Genomic DNA, 18,795 nt, shown 5'->3' with positions numbered 1-18,795 from the left:
GCCGCTCGCCTGTACGAGCAAACCCACGGAGATGCGTCGCCGTGAGGTCAACTGTCGACGCCTGCTTCACCGGCGGCTGGGAAGCCGTCAGTCGCGATGTCCGCGAGGTCCCGTCATGGACGGACCATGTGCCCTGGGGCCAGGTTGCCGCGAAGTCCAGGCGTCAGTCTTGGCGGCGCCTGTGACCAAGACCGCGCTGCGGCCGGTCCTGCTGGAAGTTTTCGCTGTAGTTAGTCAGCCATGGTGCCGACCGAACTCGGGACGACCTCTAGAGCTGAAGTTGACATCTGGCGGCGAACTCGTGCGAGCTGCAACAGACTTCTGGAATCGTCACCTACGAAGACTGAACATTCGGACACGGACCACATCCGTCCTCTGATCCGAACAGCTTCCTAAAGGCTTCTGTCTGTTGCTGCCTGTGCTCCACTATTTATATCCGGCAGGAGGACTTTTTTTACCCTTGGTGGTAGCTTTTTGTTATTACTCACGCAGTATATTGCAGCGTAACTTAGCGTGCTGGCCTCACTTCCGCCCGCATCTCGTGGTCGTGCGGTAGCGTTCTCGCTTCCCACGCCCGGGTTCCCGGGTTCGATTCCCGGCGGGGTCAGGGATTTTCTCTGCCTCGTGATGGCTGGGTGTTGTGTGCTGTCCTTAGGTTAGTTAGGTTTAAGTAGTTCTAAGTTCTAGGGGACTGATGACCATAGATGTTAAGTCCCATAGTGCTGCGAGCCATTTGAACCATTTGATTTGAAGCCTCACTTCCCCTTACTCAGTACTCTCCAGGCTTCACTCGGCGCTCGGTCTGTGTGCGTCCTTGCGTCAGCCTGTGGGTGGACTGCTGCTGTCAGCAACGCTATCTGTGCCTGCCTACTTAGCAACGCCTCGGCCGCCGGCGTGCCTCTGTTTTGTCATTCTCTACTGCGTGAAGCAATGCTTACTACATGTGGCCGCAACACCTCATAGTGTACTCCACTATAACCCTTCTGCCACTCATCTGTCACTAGCTCTCCTACCTCGAGGTACCGATAGTCATGTGCTTGTCGTAGCTCTTCCATTCATATGCTGCTGGAACAACAACGCATGGTCTGCATTTACTTGATTTGCACAGTATTTTAACAGTTTACAGTTCACATGGCATTCCGCATCCACTGCTAGCGTCTTCTTCACGTCAACGCGGATACTTGCAACATCACAGTTTTCCTCCTAAGCGCAACTGCCTTGTGTATTACAACATGTTGAACCTGACTCAGTTTCAGTGTCCATGTTCTTAATCTGCTCGAAGGGTCTTTTAGTTCCTTAACTTCGAGGATAACGACATACAATTTACAGCCACATAGGTACCAACGGAAATACGAAATACGGTATATCCATGCTAACACAGCCTTTTCTGCAATAGAATAATTGCCCTCAACTTAATTCAGCTGGTGAGATACATAAGCTACCAGATGTTCTTGTCAGTCTACAGTTTCACTTAAAATGACATCAAAATTTATGCTGCGATCTGATGTCAGTATCTCTTTCAAATTCTGAAACACTGTTTGACATTCTGATAGTCGCTGAAACGTAACACCTTTTTCCAACAAGCTAGTCAATGGTTTTACAATTGCCACAAATTCTTTGACAAATTTTCTGTAATAATCGCCAAGTCTAGAAATGATTATAATTCCTTAACTGTTTGTGGAACTGAAACACCACACACAGCTGAAGTGAGACGAGGATCCTTTCTATCTCCATCTTGACTAATAACATTCCCCACGTAAGTAACTTCTGACTGGGGAAATGACATTAGTCAATTGTTACCATGAGAGGAATATCGAATATATTATACTTAGGCATTCCGCGAGTCCAGCTAGATCTTCTGTAAAAATGATGTCATCCGAATAGACCACGCATTTTTTTCGGTTTGAAGCCATCTAACAATTACCGAAACGTTGCAGGTGCATTTTTTAACGAGAAAGACGTTTTGAGGTACTGGTAGTGACTGGATAATGTCCTGTTTTTGGCCTATCCTCTGGACACTGTTCAATCTATGATACCTACTCCTCAAACCCTAACAATACCAAGGCATTTTCTGTAAAACGCACTATCAAGGATGGTGGGGGTACTTTATGTCAAGCTGAAAAAATTTAAAAAGACAAAATTTGTTAATTCTTGTTGAACTATACAAACGAAATACTTTTTAGAGAGCTACTGACGTGTAATAGTGGTCTGGTCTCTGAAAACATATTGTAGCACACTTTTAACAATCCCAGTGCACTTTCAGTAATATGTAATACCAGCTTTATGAACATTACAAAAAAGTTAAAAAATGCAAATTTTGTTCAGTGTTGTTGACTCTTACTATCAACAAAGTTTATAAAAAGATACTGATCTGTAAGGCCCAGAAGCCTGGAAATGTTGACTATGGCATTCAGTGGAGAAAGTGATATCTACCTCAGAAACTTACATTTCTGGGTTAAATTTAACAGGAAAATACAAAGCAGAAATGGAATCTGATAGAAGAATTCATTAAAAACAATTAATATTTGTTCGAAATTTTAAAATATAAAGTAATTGACTAGACAATATTTTCGAAACATGGTCATGAAGTAACCATCCTCCCTAGGTATTGCCAGGGTTAAATCTATGTTAGAAAAGAATTTCCACTATCTTAGGCTATCGCAAGTTTCAGTTGTATTTGGACTCAGATACGCATCGGTTAAAGTATATTCGTTTAAAATCCTGTGACCACAACAGATATTATATTTTCTTAATCCGTCAGGTGACTTCTTCGGTACTATTATTATACTTGCTAACCAAAGATTATCGCTGTTCTCTTATGCCTTCTTTAAGCTGTTGAGCCGTGAAGTTCTGGCAGCCTATAAAGCTTACAGCGCACTGGTGCGTGACTACCCATTGGAATACAGTGCTGGATCATGCGTATGGCTGGTGCAGGACCTTCTGAACCAAACAATTCTCTGAACGGAACTAACAATGACTCCATGACTGATCGATCATAACCATTTAATTCAAAACTGCAATGTTACTTAAAGTAGACTTGCTGACGGTTTGCTTGGCATTGTGCTTTATTGCTTTATCTCTGGTCAGTCGAAGTCTTCTTCCTCGAGTACCTTAGTTAACTTCTACTAAATCCATTGGAAGACTTATTTCGTTCATTCCGAAATTATCCATGCTTGCAGGCATCATAACCTGGCCATTCATTTCCCTAGCATGTGCTATACTTCTTAGTACAAAACAGTGATGTTTATCCAGCTTGTCATTACATGACAGAGGTTCTAGTAAATATGAAGCTCGTTGTGGAACATCGCTATCCATCGTAACCTCATGTAACTTTCCTGTACCTGCCGGTACTGCCACACTAAACAACTTTTAATGTATTTGAACACAGTTTAGTTGCTTGGTTGGTTTTTGGAGCGCTCAGTTTAGTTGGTACTACCTTAGCAATGGATATATCTTGTGACGCAGAAACATTTGCAACTGTTGCACCCATGCAAAACGAATGCCTGTAGAGGTCATCTGTTTGCTACCAAAAGTCGATTTTACCATGACATCTAACCGGAAAGTCTATTACGAGTATTGCATAAAATCCCTGTCTCACAATTGGCAACACTTCATTTGCTTATGAAAATATGTACTTCCTACCTTAAATTTGAGCTGTGTTGTCTCCATTGAAGGTATTTTGTTACCCCTGTTGCACACAACCTGTATCTCGGCTGTTCTAGTCTCCTCTTGGCGGTTTTCAGTGCCCACGAGATGCACATTCACAACATATACGCGTGCCCCAAGGTCTATTTAATAAACTTACACTTCCTTCCATTTATCCAAGCTATCAACCAACAGTCCATCTCTGCGAACGTTTTTACAGTACTGAGAGATTTACTGGGAACGCTTCCAGATGGAAGGCACGATGGCGCTTAGCTGCTTCTTTTTGGTATAGTACTTGCCTTGTTTTCTAAACTCACAGTTCCAAGCATTATGCCCGAACTGCTGGCTATCACAGCATTGTGGTAAGCGACACTGTTTCTTTAAATGGCCATGCTGACTACAGTGGTAACGTTCTTTACCAGATCTGAATATCTTCCTTTCAGTACGCACAGTAGCTGCACTATCCACTTCTTTTTACAAGCCTCGCAACATGAAGTGCTGCGGATAAATTCTCAGGATTTTCTGTTTGCCACCTGTAGTGAAAAATTTGGATGGATCCCTCTTAGAAACACGTCCAACGCTCGTTTACGAAAACTCTGTCCGCATCTGGCTTCGGCGCCAGTTTCTCAGTCTGTGCATTGATTTTGCCTATTCCATTAGAAAATTACTCCACTCTTCCATTCACATTCTGTGCTAATCTTTTGAATTTCTAGTCGAAAATCATGTACTCTTTTGTTTTCTATACCTCTGACGCAAACCTTGCCCTAACTCAGAGAATGTGAATATCTTGCTAAGCAGTTCATGATACGATATAGAGATTTTTGCCTCATACGTCATAATTAACTTGGCTGTTCGCGAGCATGTTTCATTTGATCAGCCACTCAACGCGGACATGGGTAATACATCGTTTATAAATACAGTGACATCCTCTGTTGCTTTCGCGGAAAAGTGAGTTATGTGGTTGGCATATGAAGAATCAACAGATGAAGGCAGATACATTTACTACAGTTTTAACCTCATTCAAAGCTGGTTCTGGCTGCTGCTCTACCAATGAAAGTTTTCACTGATCACCTACCTATTTATAAAGTGCACTCGGTTATTCATTATCGTCTAACAATTTGGGGACTTACTGTGTAAGAGCGTCTATTCTAACTGAACGTACGTGTGCGCCATTTTTGTGCAACTTCTGCTTTTCTCTTTTACACGAAAGAAACTTGTACTACTCTCGACAATAACTCAATGGTCACAGTTGCAAAAACGAAGTAATTATAGCTAATTCTTACACCTAATCATTAACCAACTATACCGCGAACAATCATCTGCCATGTGACTGCATTTTCTACACGGAATTAAGTGTTGCGGGTACAAATCTCTCACATGAAGCGCTACGTCACGTTGAATTACAAGCCTTATAAAGCGTCAGAACAAAATACTCTTGCCGACTATTACTCATGAATTGCAGTAAATCTGTCAGTTCTGCGTTCTATACAGGGTAACTTCAAACACTTTAGGTCGTAACCTGGACATAATAAAGAATACAATTTTCTTTTTGTTTTGAGACCGAACAACAATATCTTCTCATTGACTCATCATATGCGACTGTTGCTTATGTTGGTGTGGTGCTCGACTGGAACCCTTCTGACCACCAATTTGTCGTCCACTGTCGAGCAGGAAACCTCTACCGTTCTGTGGGGATGGAGACCGAAGACCTGCATGGCGCCGTTAAATGCAAGGTCATTCCATTTATTACTCAGAATACAATTCATTGTCCTGTCTTTTGCACGACTGGCGTGTACGTAATCCGGAGAGTAATCTGCTGGCTCCAACAGCGCACTCATGGCTGCATAGTATGCTGCATCAGTTCGGAGTGAAAGTCGATGACACCCACGTGCGGCAGTCTGGCGCCCGCTGGTACAGACGCCCCATCGGTAGCCCTGCTTGGAGATGGCTTTTCGGGGAGTACTCAATCCCTCCAAGATCACAGCTACGCTGTCCAACCAAGTGGGCCTTAGTGTCGGCTGCCGTGATGTTGTGCTGAATGCTGAACCTGGCCCGTCAGTATGGTAGGCCATCAGACCTGTGCAATGCCGGAGCTTTAAGGCGGCTTCTTCCATGGACTAGAGCCGTGTTGGTAAAGCCCCTGGATTAGCCAGCAGTGCTGTCTGCTCTGCTGAATTCAGTACTGGCTGCTGGACTTGGTTATTAACAGCTACGGAACACCGATTTTCTCGTGAAGCAGCAAGTGTTAGACCATCATTAGATCAGTCTCACACACAAGATATTACCATACCATAACCAGAGACTCTAGTGCCAACAAAAGGAACACCATTGATCCAAATCATCGAGTACTGTAAGTTGGGGTGGAGTATTTACGTGGTCGAGGAGAGGCCCTGCTGTACAACGTTGTTCGTAATGATCGAATAGCTTCTGTTCTTCTCGAATCGTCTTCAGTTCCATTGCATTTGCTTAGTAGATTTGTTACGTTGTCTTTAGTGCTTGGAGTCCTATTAGGCGATGTTGCTTCCAACCTACTATCTCTTGCACACGTTATGAGGGTGATGAAGGCAGTTCGGCCTGCGCTCTTGTGACCATTTTCTGCTGGGCTCGCTAGCAGTCGTGTACAAGAGTGTCGAGATTCCTGTCTTACCTACCGAGTAACGGTGTTGAAATGTAGCTTCCCGGCTGATAGCTATTGATACTTCCTAGTGGCTGAGTAACACCAGTTGTTCGAACATAGAAAATTTTACTCTCCCTTCATTTTACTCATTTGTCGTGCACCACAGCTCTTCATGTTACCCTACCCTGGGCAAGCCTTTTCGTCTCCCAAGAACTTCTGCAAACCACATCATCCGCTAGCTCTATTCATTCACCTTGGTCTTGCCCTTCAACCTTCAATCCCCCCCCCCCCACCGCCCCTCCTCACCCTGCACCACCCTTTACTTCGCTCCAGTAGCAAATGTTTCAAATCCGTCCTATCAGTTGATCCTTTCTTTTAGTCAAGTTATGCAATAAATTATTTTTTCAGCATGTTTTGCGAGAGGACCCCTTATTTGACCTATATTTTAGAACTGGTTAATAGTAAATTGTTTAACGGTGACACTAAATATATTTGTCAGTGTAAGACTTGATATTTTCCCTTTTCCAAATATTCTAATCAAACAGGAGCAGTTTAAGTGATTACTTCTTAGGTTCGTTATACATGTCAGTAATAAATAACATTTGATTCTTGGATTATAAGGTACGTTTTTAAAGTTCAGTCTCAGTACTGCTATATTTAAATATAATTGCCACGTGCCCATTTTTAAGGGATATTTCCGGATATATATTGTGGTATTGGATTCCCATTTGGATTGAGTCCAGGCAGCCAGCATGGAGCTTCATAGCTCGAGGTTTCTTGCTGTGGTCCATGTGGAGAAGACTAAGTTATTCTCGAAATTAAAGCGCAAATGAAATGGGCTTTAGCCCACTCGACACGTTGTGAGAGTGAGCTAAATCTTGAAAATATCTGTTGTTCATATATCCCTCAGTCAGATGCTGCCAGGCTTAATGTACCATGTTCAATCATACGTATCTAGTTTATGGCTTTCAGCGGCTATCAGAAGAGTTAAAGGATCCCAGTCTTGCTTGTGAAATGAAAGCAGAGGTCACTATTTGTAGCATAGTCGACAAGACCGCTTTCGGCCCTCTACTAAATACCCGAGTTAAGGGTCCGAACCAGAGGCTCAGACGGTTCTGCGACCGCGTTAGGCTTCAGATTCCTCGAGTTGCGCCATAGAATGGTGCGGTTTCGGCTTCCGCTAAGTAGGTCAGGGGTGGCGGCCGCATGAACCCAGTCAGATCACTGACAGCCTTAAATTAAGAAAGATATGTACATGAGTCTCCACAGTCGAAGGCAGTAACCTACGTATGTGCCGTGCTGCTCGACTCAAAAGCATCTTGTTCGAATTACAGTGGTGCAAAAATTTTCATCGTTTAAATTGGATAATGGAAAAGGAGGAAGTGTAAAGGTGTAAAATATTTGATTGCTAGAACTGTCTTAGATTAAATCCGGACGTGTCATTAAATGAGAACACGTGACACTGACTCGGTCGGTCTAATTTCGTCGTTAAGCTAGGTTGCCATTTTGATGATTTCTGGGACAAGATGGGCGTATGAGGGCACTGGCTTTCAGCCACTGTCGTCTCTCATCATTGTCATTAACAACAAAAGCGCGATGCTCCACTTCACACAGTCATTACACTCACTTCACCGAACTGTTTACAGTTGAAAATGTTTGACACTCAAGTCGCACATAAATCAGGAACTAAGGTTTGCATCGCGTCATGAATTCTGACTGTAATTGAACTTTACTGTATTTGCAGATGTGTCTTAGAATGAAAATTTGCAATTATTGTTTCTTACCAGTTAAGATTTACACCAGTCACCTTTAAAAACGGATGCTCAGCGATCAATGAAGAGATGAATGCTGGGGTTTCTGGAAGAGATAGGATAACAAACAATGGATCTTGGAACAGACTACGGTGGACGACGCAAGTTCTATAATCATTGAAATAAATTTATGGGTGGAACAAATAGTAATAATGGTTGTTAAATAAAACAGAAGAAGCTTTTTGCAGAATAACAATAGAAAATCCGTGTCCACCATGTAACTGAAAGTGTAAAGACTACATTAGAAAATAAACGGGGAGCGTGATGAATGTGTACATCTGAAGTCTGTAATCACGGGATAGTAGAGAACAGACATTTGTCCAGTACCATATGTCACATCGATAGTAGAATAAAGAACGAGGAAGAACAGGGCAACGTCTCGTCCAATGATTTTATTACAGACGAAACTCTTAATAAACTGTATATGAGTGACTATATTTATGTGCACCTAAATTTTCTATGATGTCTCCTAACCCTCTGGAGTTATTGCACTTAACACCTGCAGCTCTTTAATAAGAAACTGACTTCGATATCTGAATTCAGTGTTCAGTACTTCCATACTCACACTCTTGCAAAAATTTTTGTTGCATTCTATACTTCTTCATCCCATAACACTTCTATGGACCATTATTATAGCGGCAATCTTGAAGGAACAAGAAGGGCGCAGGGGTTAGAGTTTAGTCCCGTCGACGAGCTTGTTAGCGGCGAATGTAATCTTCTGGAAGGGCTTTTACATCGCCTATGATGGACCGAGGGAGCAATTTATTTCCGTCCTGCAGGAAGCGTAGCAATTAGCTGTTCTCAATTTTGACTAATTTCAGCTGAGGCGCAACTAACGATCGAGTTCGTCTCAAAGATGTAGTTACTCATGTTTGTGGTCAGGAGTCTTACACCGACATTGGCTGAGTTCTTTATTTTTTTTACAATGTGAGAAGCACACCTTCCAGAAGCTATTTTTATGAGCACTTGAGTTTATTTCGGCGTGAATGCTTTCAGTCACGATCATCAGTCTTCGCAGACCCACAAACAAAAATACCGACACCCAGACTTAAGACCGCACATACTAACAATGTAGTTCATACGAAACATGTGCGTCAGGTTTGAAGCCTTTATATATACAGCGTGGTAGTCCACAATATCCAGTATGATTTCTTTAAATTAATAGGCAGTCTCCGGAGTCCAATTCACAAAACATTCGATTAAAAACTGTTCCCTTTGTGCAACAGAAATCTGTGTTATATTTGTTACGTCTATAGCAAATAATAAATAAATAAAAGAAATAAAAAAGGGGCACACCACATACTGTACTGTGATTCATTACTCCAAAAAAAACTTGTTCTGCTTCAGAGACTAATAAGGCCATTATACACGTGTGGCAAAAATTAAAGCAACAAACGGAAATTTTGCAAGGTTGCTTTCATTTTACCACAAAACAGTATAAACAGGTGATAGTAAAGTACAAACAATGCTAAAAATTCAGTCCGTAAACAACTGCAGCTTGCATAACGGTAGAAAAAAATGTTCTCCTGTGTTTCAGACTTAATGGATTTGCACACACATTCCGACAACTGGTTAATGTGCTCAGTATGAGTCGTGACGCCTTCTGGTAGCAATACAAGCCTGACAACAGTGGGGCATACTTTGGATGATCTCAACAGTTGCATGTTGGGGCAATAACGTCGATTCTTCCTACACAGCTGCTCGCAGTATTGGAGAGAGATTGGTGGATGATGACGTAATGCAGCCTGCCTCCCTAGTGCAACCCAGACATGCTCACGCCTGTACGCATGTAAATGCAGGTATATTTCACGCAAATGAGGACTGTGAATGACAACAAAAGCATGCCACAAAATATTTTCGCACAATGATATTTCATTTATAGACGAAATGATTTGTCAACTTGCCACCCAATCTCGCAGTAATTTAGTTCTAGATAGAAAGATATACAAGTACCGTCTGTAAACAACAGCATAGGGAGATACAGGGTGGATTGAAGCTGTGAGAGCGGCTGGTGTGTCGCGCCTGGATATATTACCATAGTCGGCTTAGCACATCTTCGCAAAACGCAAAGTTTTAATCTGCCACGAAGTTCGTTTACAATGAAAAAACGGTCTTGAAATCCCATGACACCAATACTACAGTTGGCTGTAAGTAGTGTACTATGGAGCTCAAAAGTATACGAACGACCAGAATTGCGTTTCGTCTGATTTGTATGCAACACACGGAACACAACTGTCTTGCAGGTCCTCTGTTCCCTTTCCGGTACAATCGTTTGATTATTCAAAATAATTAACACAAGAGTCCTCAACAGTAACTGCTCTTTATGGCTATCCTTTAAGATGAAAATTAATATCACAGTAATTCAGCTATAGGAAAACACGTTATTAGATGTAATACAACTATTACGCTTGTAACTCAAATTTATTGCAGTAAATGCCATTTCAAAAAGCAAGTTTCAACTTGAAATTATATTATGAAAATTTTTGAACGGGTCTGGGATCCGCAGTCCAGTAACTATTTTTGCTGTTAACTAACCACGAAAGGTCTTAAATATGATTTCAGTCATAAATAACAAAGCGGACGCTAGTTTAAACTTGAAATAAGAAGGCAAAAGGATTTGTGGTGAACGGAAATTCTAACCCAGCACCTAATCGGATAGTTAACTAAGCTCAATCAAATGTTAGAAATTGTAATTTTTCACCTATAATGAACTGATGGAAACTGAAATTATGAGACGAAAAAGTTTACACATACGGAGATTCGAAGCCGGCACCTATCGTCATTGACTTATAGTCACGAACAGACGTTAAAAATCGATTTATTTTACCACTACAGAGATGTGTAAATGTCTGAGCTAGAAATAACATGACTTAAATTTCGGTGTTTGACTGGGAGTTGAAACCGGTATCAACCATTGTCGTTGAAAAAGCACGGATATGAGTTAAAGATCGTAACTTTTTGATGCCTTTAGTTTGGTGCGCGCATGCAGTAACTTGAAATGGCAATTTTGTGCTAGATCAGTATTCGAAACGAGAGACGCACTTAATTGAGACCTTGAGGAGTTAGGGAGGTTGGGAAAACAATGAAACGACGGAACTTTACCGTCTCAAAGGCGTCACACACAGCTAAAAGAGAGATCTGAGTTCGAAACCCAGTCTAGCATCAATATTCTCAATACCTCAAGTTCATATACAATAAAACTGAGTGACGATTCGCTCATTAATTAGAAGAAAATGTGCAAGAAAGCAAACGCTTGACATAGTTTGTACCTGGCATAACCACAGCCTCTGTCATGCCCAAACCTTCACTGACTCTCCTACATTAGTTAGCGAAGGGTCGACGTAATTACTGTGGGTTTGGAACCATGCTGCATACCCTGCGTTATTCAACTTGCGGTGTCAGAGGTGAAGCTGCTTTGTACTAAAAAATTGTTGCCTATTGTGTGAATCGACCCTGGACATTTAGCATCCATCATTCCAACAGACCACCACACAACATAGAGGAGTGGAACTACATTACATCTACATTACATTTATACTCTTCAAACCACCCTGAAGTGCATGGTATGCGGTACGACACATTGTACAACTTATAAGGGTTTCTTCGTATTCCATTAGCGTATCGAGCGCTGGAAGAATGATCGAATGCCTCTGCGTATGCAGTAATTATTCTAATTTTACCCTCACGACCTCTACGTGAGGGGGTTGTAGTATATTCATAGAGTAATCACTTTAACCGGTTCTTGAAACTTAGTGAATAGATTTACCCGATTTAGTTTACGCCTTTTTTCAAGAGTCTTCCAGTTCAGTTCCTTCAGTATCACATACGGATTAAACAAACCAGTGACCATTCGTGCTGCCCTTCTCTGTATACACTCACCATCCCCTGTTAAGTCCTCTCTTGTATGGGTCCCACACACTTGAGTAATGTTCTAGAACCGGTTGCACACAAGATTTTTGTAGACTGATTGCACTTTTCCAGTATTCTACTTATAAACCGAAGCTTACCACATGCTTTACCCACGACTGAACCTATCCTATCATGGCCGCCCGCTAGCCGCGCGGTCTAGAACGCTGCTTCCCAAGCGGGAAGGCGTGCCGGTCCCCGGCGCGAATCCGCCCGGCGGATTAGTCTCGAGGTCCGGTGTACCGGTCAGCCTGTGGATGGTTTAGGCGGTTTTCCATCTACCTCGGCAAATGCGGGCTGGTTCCCCTTTATTCCACCTCAGTTACACTATCTCGGCGACTGCTGTGCAAACACTGTTTCCACGTACGCGTACACCATAATTACTCTACCATGCAAACATTTGGGGTTACTCTCGTCTTGTATAAGACGTTCCCGGGACGGCGGCGGCGGGGTTGGTGGACTGCTGTGGCCTGTTGTGGAGTTGTGAACCTCCGAGGACTACGGCGGGACGAAGCCTCTCCGTCGATTCTAGGTCCGCAGTTTAAATACACACTATACACAATATGTTATTATTCAATTTCATATCCCTACAAAGCGTTATACCGAAGTATTTGTATGAGTTGGTCTTTTCCAACATTGACTGATTGGTATTATAGTCATAGGATACTACGTTTTCTCGTTTTGTGAAGTGCAAAATTTTACATTCTCAACATTAAGAGCAAGTGGCCAATCTCCGTACAACGTTGCAATATTATCAAGATCTGACGGAGTATTTACGAGAATATCGTGAAGAAGGATGCTTCACAGAGCTTGACTACATGCATCACGATACATTCTATTCCTTCTTCGTCCACACTGATTTCACCAGCTGTCTACCCAATGTGTGTGAAGCCAGCTGCAGGAACTGACAACACGGAACTATGCAGAAATTTCTGTTGGAAGTGATGTTTTCAACTTTTGATTCTGTGCAGATATAGATATTTATAGTCTACCCATAAATATAGAGCAGTGTAAGTGCAGATATCGAGCATACTCCCTTCCTTATGTTTTAAACTGCATTTTGTCTCATCTAATTACATAGCTAAGACCGTAATGACCATTTCTCAAGCAGCGTGTTACGTGAGAAGTACTGACGTATGTAATACACCAGCGCGAAATTTAACTAAAGAAAGAAACAAGTGCGAATAGGACTCACGCTCTGAGAATTCTATAAAACTTGTAACCTTCCCACAAAATTTTTTAAAGACAATTATTTAATATAAATGGAGCCAAGTGAAACCTTCCCACAAAAATGTTGAAAGACTATAATTTGAATGTTAACAAGAATACAACCTAACGTAATCTCCCAGCAAATAAATTAAATGACAATGACAATTAGACAAAAATTAGCAATCTGACCCAAGTATAAGCTCCTCACAAAAATAATGAAAAACAATTCAGTGCTAATGAAAATCTCAGTGATAATGAAATTTCAATTAAACCGAAATATCGGTCTTTGGCCCTGTGCAAATCAGAATTAAATTCTTACCTCATTGTAACTGCTAGTCAAATTTCTGCTCTTATTCTTGCGCACAGCTTGGAGGAAATGCATCGCAAATATAATTGTTATGTATATTTTTTTTTTAACTTTAAGGGAAATTTTTTCTTTAAGGAAATGCAACGGAAATATTATTGAAAAAGAATTGTTTCTTAAAAATGCTTAGCTTGAAATCAAATTATTATTGGGGCACTTGTTGGAAATTAATTACAATAAATAAAATTTACATTATCTGATGATTACCTTAATTAACAATATACCTCATTGAGCATCTTGACCAGTGTTGCCGACAGACTGCTCTGCATGACGACTACTACAGAACTGCTCTCAACGACAACTAACTGAGTACTGCCCTCAACTAGACAGAGCTACAGACTCGCAACGACTGACTGACAGACTGAGAACCGCTCGCAACACTCGCGCGGTCAAGCGCATACTCTCTGGTCACAGATGCTACAATGCCTCGCCATCGCTGCTATGTTACATACGTGTTTCATAACCCTCCACTGGGGGGGCAAAAATTTGGCAGCGATGGTGAGTCATTTGGACTTGCCAAGCGCGGCAAAATTTTTCTTTAATTAACAAACTTCTACAACTTACAGAATATTTAGATGTAGTACATGAATTAAATGTTGTGCACACGCACTAAGTACAAAATATATCAGACAAAGACAAAATGTGAGTACAAAACATAGTAGCAAATGTATATACAAATTATTTGACAGATAACAAAGTGCACAGGCACTGAAAAAAATTCTTTAGCATATTCAGAACAAATAAACAGACTGGCAAAAAATATTATGTTGACAAGTGACATGAGTGCACATGCACTGCAGTTGAGAACATATCAGTAAATGATGAAATGTATATACAATTAGTAACAAATGACGTAAGTGCATACGCATTGAAGTATTGAATATACAGAATAGTACAAATCATATTGAAAAATGAGAAAAGTGCACAGGCACTGAAGTTCAGTAGAAAACACCTAACATAAGTGCACATGCACTGTAGTTCAGAACATATCATTAAAATAAAATACAAAAAAAATGTATATACAATATAAAAGACAAGAATGCACATACTGTACTTGAGAACAAATCGAAAAAATGTCTTAGTATTTTTGCAATAAATAAACATAATGGCAAAAAATCATATCGACAAGTGACATAAGTGTACTCGCACTGGAGTTCAGCGAATCAAAGAAAAATGTATAGTCATGAACATAAATAATGTTAGCAAAAAATTATTTTCACTATGTGACAAGAATTGGGATAGGAAAGGGAAGGATTGCATCATGGTTGTAGCACTTTAGATTGCACACAGCTGTTCTGAAAGTCCATATCTTTCCACAGAAGTACAACACCAAGTGACACAATTTGCAGTTCTTTTCCCATCAGAATTCATCAGTGTAGCCAAGACACTGAACTCTCGTAGTAATATTTCATGTTCTCATTTTGGCAGTACATTAGGTACACCAAACAGTGGGACCATAATAACGTCTTCATCGCTCATGGTGGTGGACAGCATGTCGTGTCAACACCACGCTTTTACAAGGCACACCAACGTAGAAGTAGTGCAAACCCAAAGGTAGTGCTCCATGATCACTAGGATAGACAGGACAAATGGACATTGCAGTAATTCAGGGTAGTTAGCTCATGAGGTGAAGGACATTAAGTCACATAATATTGACAATTACAGTTTTCATTTGGGGCATTCATAGCCCAGTGTTGAACATTTCTGTACCATGAATGTAGTATTACAGAAAAATGTTCACAAAATTAAATTATTGGCATCATGGGTAATCGTATTACAATAAACAGTGGCAGTCCTTGGACGGTTACAAAGCATATTTAGTATGACAGAATAATGTTAATTATTGGCACTCAGTGGCCAGCAAGTATTGAATATTACAAAACATTACACTCATCATTGGCACTCAGTGGCCATCAAGTACTGAATAGTACAAAACATTACACTCATCATTGGCACTCAGTGGCCAGCAATTACTGAATAGTACAAAACATTACACTCATCATTGGCACTCAGTGGCCCAGCAATTACTGAATAGTACAAAACATTACACTCATTATTGGCACTCAGTGGCCCAGCAATTACTGAATAGTACAAAACATTACACTCATTATTGGCACTCAGTGGCCCAGCAAATATTGAATAGTACAAAACATTGTTCCTCATTCAGTATTATTCAGATCATTAAGAAGTAATTATTAAAAATCAGCTAATTACAGTCATAGCATTAATAATCATGGGCATTATAAGTAGTCTCATTACAATAAACAGTGGCAGTTATTAGCCAGTTACAAAGCATTATTTTATACATATATTTTTTTCGTATCATTACGAAGTCATTACTGAAGTGACATAATATTCAGAGTTGATCAGTATTATTCAGAACTTTCTCAAACTGGTATCACTATTTGGGACTGGTAATACATTTTTTTGTTAGCAATGCATTGCGTTTGGTAATTATAAGAGAAAGCCAGAAGAGAAAAAGAGAGAAAAAAAAAATAATTGGTAGTGGGTTGTTCCTGTAAATGAAAAATGTGTAACGTCATTCGTCATGAGTCAGCTGTAGCAAGATTGTGAAACAAGGCAGTAATGTGATCACATGTATAAATGATAGACACAAATGGGTAAAAAAAATAAATGCAAGTACTAGAACAGGTATAATAAGTAATAGGTTTAGTATGTATCATGAAAAACTTCTCCTGGAAAAAATACAAAATGGATTATTGACCTGAAAGAAGAAACGCACACTATGCTGAAAAGTAGTGAACTTCGAATTAACAAGTAGTGAAATGTGTATAAAATGTGTTCCATAGCTGTCCTTTCCAAAACTTCCCGTCATCCTACTATGCAATATAACACCTGCTGTCAAAACAAACTGCAACAAATACTTAAATAACTACGTAGCATAAATACATAACTTCAACATTATCCTCATCTGTAAAGAAAAAACTTCATTATTCATAACAGCATTATCCATATTATCATAACTTCTTTATTATCATCACCTGTAAAGAAAAACTTCATTATTCATAGTAGCATATTCTTCATCATTATTCATCATCACTCATTATCATCTGCAAAAAAATATCACTTCATTATTCATTATACAACTATTCCTTATCTCTAGCATATTTCATCACTAAAACTAAGATGTGTAGTTCTGTCCGACAGCCTGCATCAATCACCTTGTATTCTGAAAGAAAAAATTAGTTAAGACTGCTATTCTACGATGAGTATAGTATATTCTTGTTAATGCTTGTTAATCCTGATCCATTTACTCTTTCTCATAAAGTTATTGCATCCTCTTTCGTTTATTCCGTAGGTGAAATTCCCATTTCTGTTTAATTTATTTTCTTTACACGTTATTTCTTTCTGAAAATGATGAACAGAGATTAATGTCTTGCATTTAAATCATATACCCACTAAATAATTACTGATTAACGGTAACAGAATCAAGCATACAGCATAACGTGACAGAAAACGTAATATGTCAAAAGTATAGACAGTGTTCAAAGGCAAAAAATGTACACGGAATATCACAATGCAGCAGCAAAAAAAAAAGAAAAACGTAAAATAGTCACGATGTTGAGACATCATAGGGCAAAAATGTCAAAGTCAACTGGTGTGTGTTATATCTTAACTATTTCATAATGCATACTAACAAAACAGAAAAACAATCATACATACAAAAAAATGGCAAATATGCACGGTCTGAGGTGTATAACGACAAGAAAAGCGACCTGCTAACCTTACCTTGCCGGGCACTTGCCAAGAAAAAATACGATAATCATCAGTAAGTATTCATGAGAGTATAATTGCATACGTGATCATAAAATTAGCAAATGGCATTATAGCTTGTTAAATCATAAAGTGATTTCATTCAATAAACGGTTTAATGTTTGAGATATGGTGGTTGCCTTTCGATTTTCTGGTTCTCAAAGTTTCGACGTGTACAACATTGGGGTGAGGGATGCTGCGAATCCGATATGGACCTGCGTATAGAAGTTCAAATTTACTGCACTTACCTTTTAATTTGCTGGATAAATGGTGTGTACGTACTAATATCTTCTGTCCAACGTGAAAGTCTCGACGTGTACAAACCTGTTTTTGCTGTCTTCTCCGGCGCTCTGCGGCACGTTTGATGTTGTTCAGCGCAATGTCAATTATTTCGTGGTGTCGTAAGCGACGAGATGTGGGAAAATTTACAAATTCTTTAATTTTGTTTGGTGGTTCAACATTTTTCAGTATAACAGACGGAGATAGCATAGTGGATTCATTTGGAATGGAATTAATTACATCTTGGAATGAGAGTATGTGTGTATCCCAATCAATATGTCTTTTGTGGCAGTATATTCGGCACAGCTTACCAATTTCTTTCATCAACCGTTCACAGGGGTTCGAAGAAGCATGGTACTTGGATATATAGATCGGAGAAATGTTTCTAGCTCGTAACATACGTGTCCATACGCTACTACGAAATTGAGATCCATTGTCAGAAATTACTTTCATCACATGCCCTACATGAAATAGAAAATGTTTTACAAATGCTTTCGAAACAGTTTTAGCAGTAGCTTTGCGTAACGGAGTGAAAGTAACAAATTTTGAAGTGAGCTCAACAGCGACAAAGATGTAGCAAAAACCTCTGTTAGTTCTCGGAATCGGACCAAAAATATCTACTGCGGCCATGTGTCTTAATTTAACAGGTACAATCGGATATAAAGGAGGAATATGTGAAGTGGTGTCTGACTTAGCTTTCTGGCAAATTTTACATGACGCTAAAACTCGTCGTATACGTTTCTCCATGTTGTTAAAATAACAGTTCTGTCTCAGTATAAGAAAACATTTTCGTGCTCCGTAATGTGCGTAACTTAAATGAGTGTACCAGATTAATTTGTTAACCAGTTCGTCAGGGATGCATAATAACCAATTGTTGCTGTCAGGATGAGAGCGGCGAAACAGAATGTCATTGCGTACAGTGTAATGGTTTCTAATCGTAACATTTTTCCTATCTTGCCAAAGGTGTTTAATTTCTTTCCACACGTTGTCTTTATTTTGTTCTTTTGCTATGTCCTGTAATGACGATGAAATAAAATTTTCAAATGCTACTTGCTGAATGTACATGACACTGAAATTTGTTTTGCAGAAGTTGGTTGCTACGTCTTGCTGATTGTTGCCGAGAGAACGCGATAGTGCGTCTGCTATAACATTTTGCGTACCGGGAATGTGAACTATTGTAAAATTAAATT

The sequence above is a fragment of the Schistocerca cancellata genome, chromosome 2 (assembly GCF_023864275.1).
Source record: "Schistocerca cancellata isolate TAMUIC-IGC-003103 chromosome 2, iqSchCanc2.1, whole genome shotgun sequence".
In the NCBI taxonomy this organism is placed as follows: Eukaryota; Metazoa; Arthropoda; class Insecta; order Orthoptera; family Acrididae; genus Schistocerca; species Schistocerca cancellata.
This window is presented reverse-complemented; position numbering follows the sequence as displayed.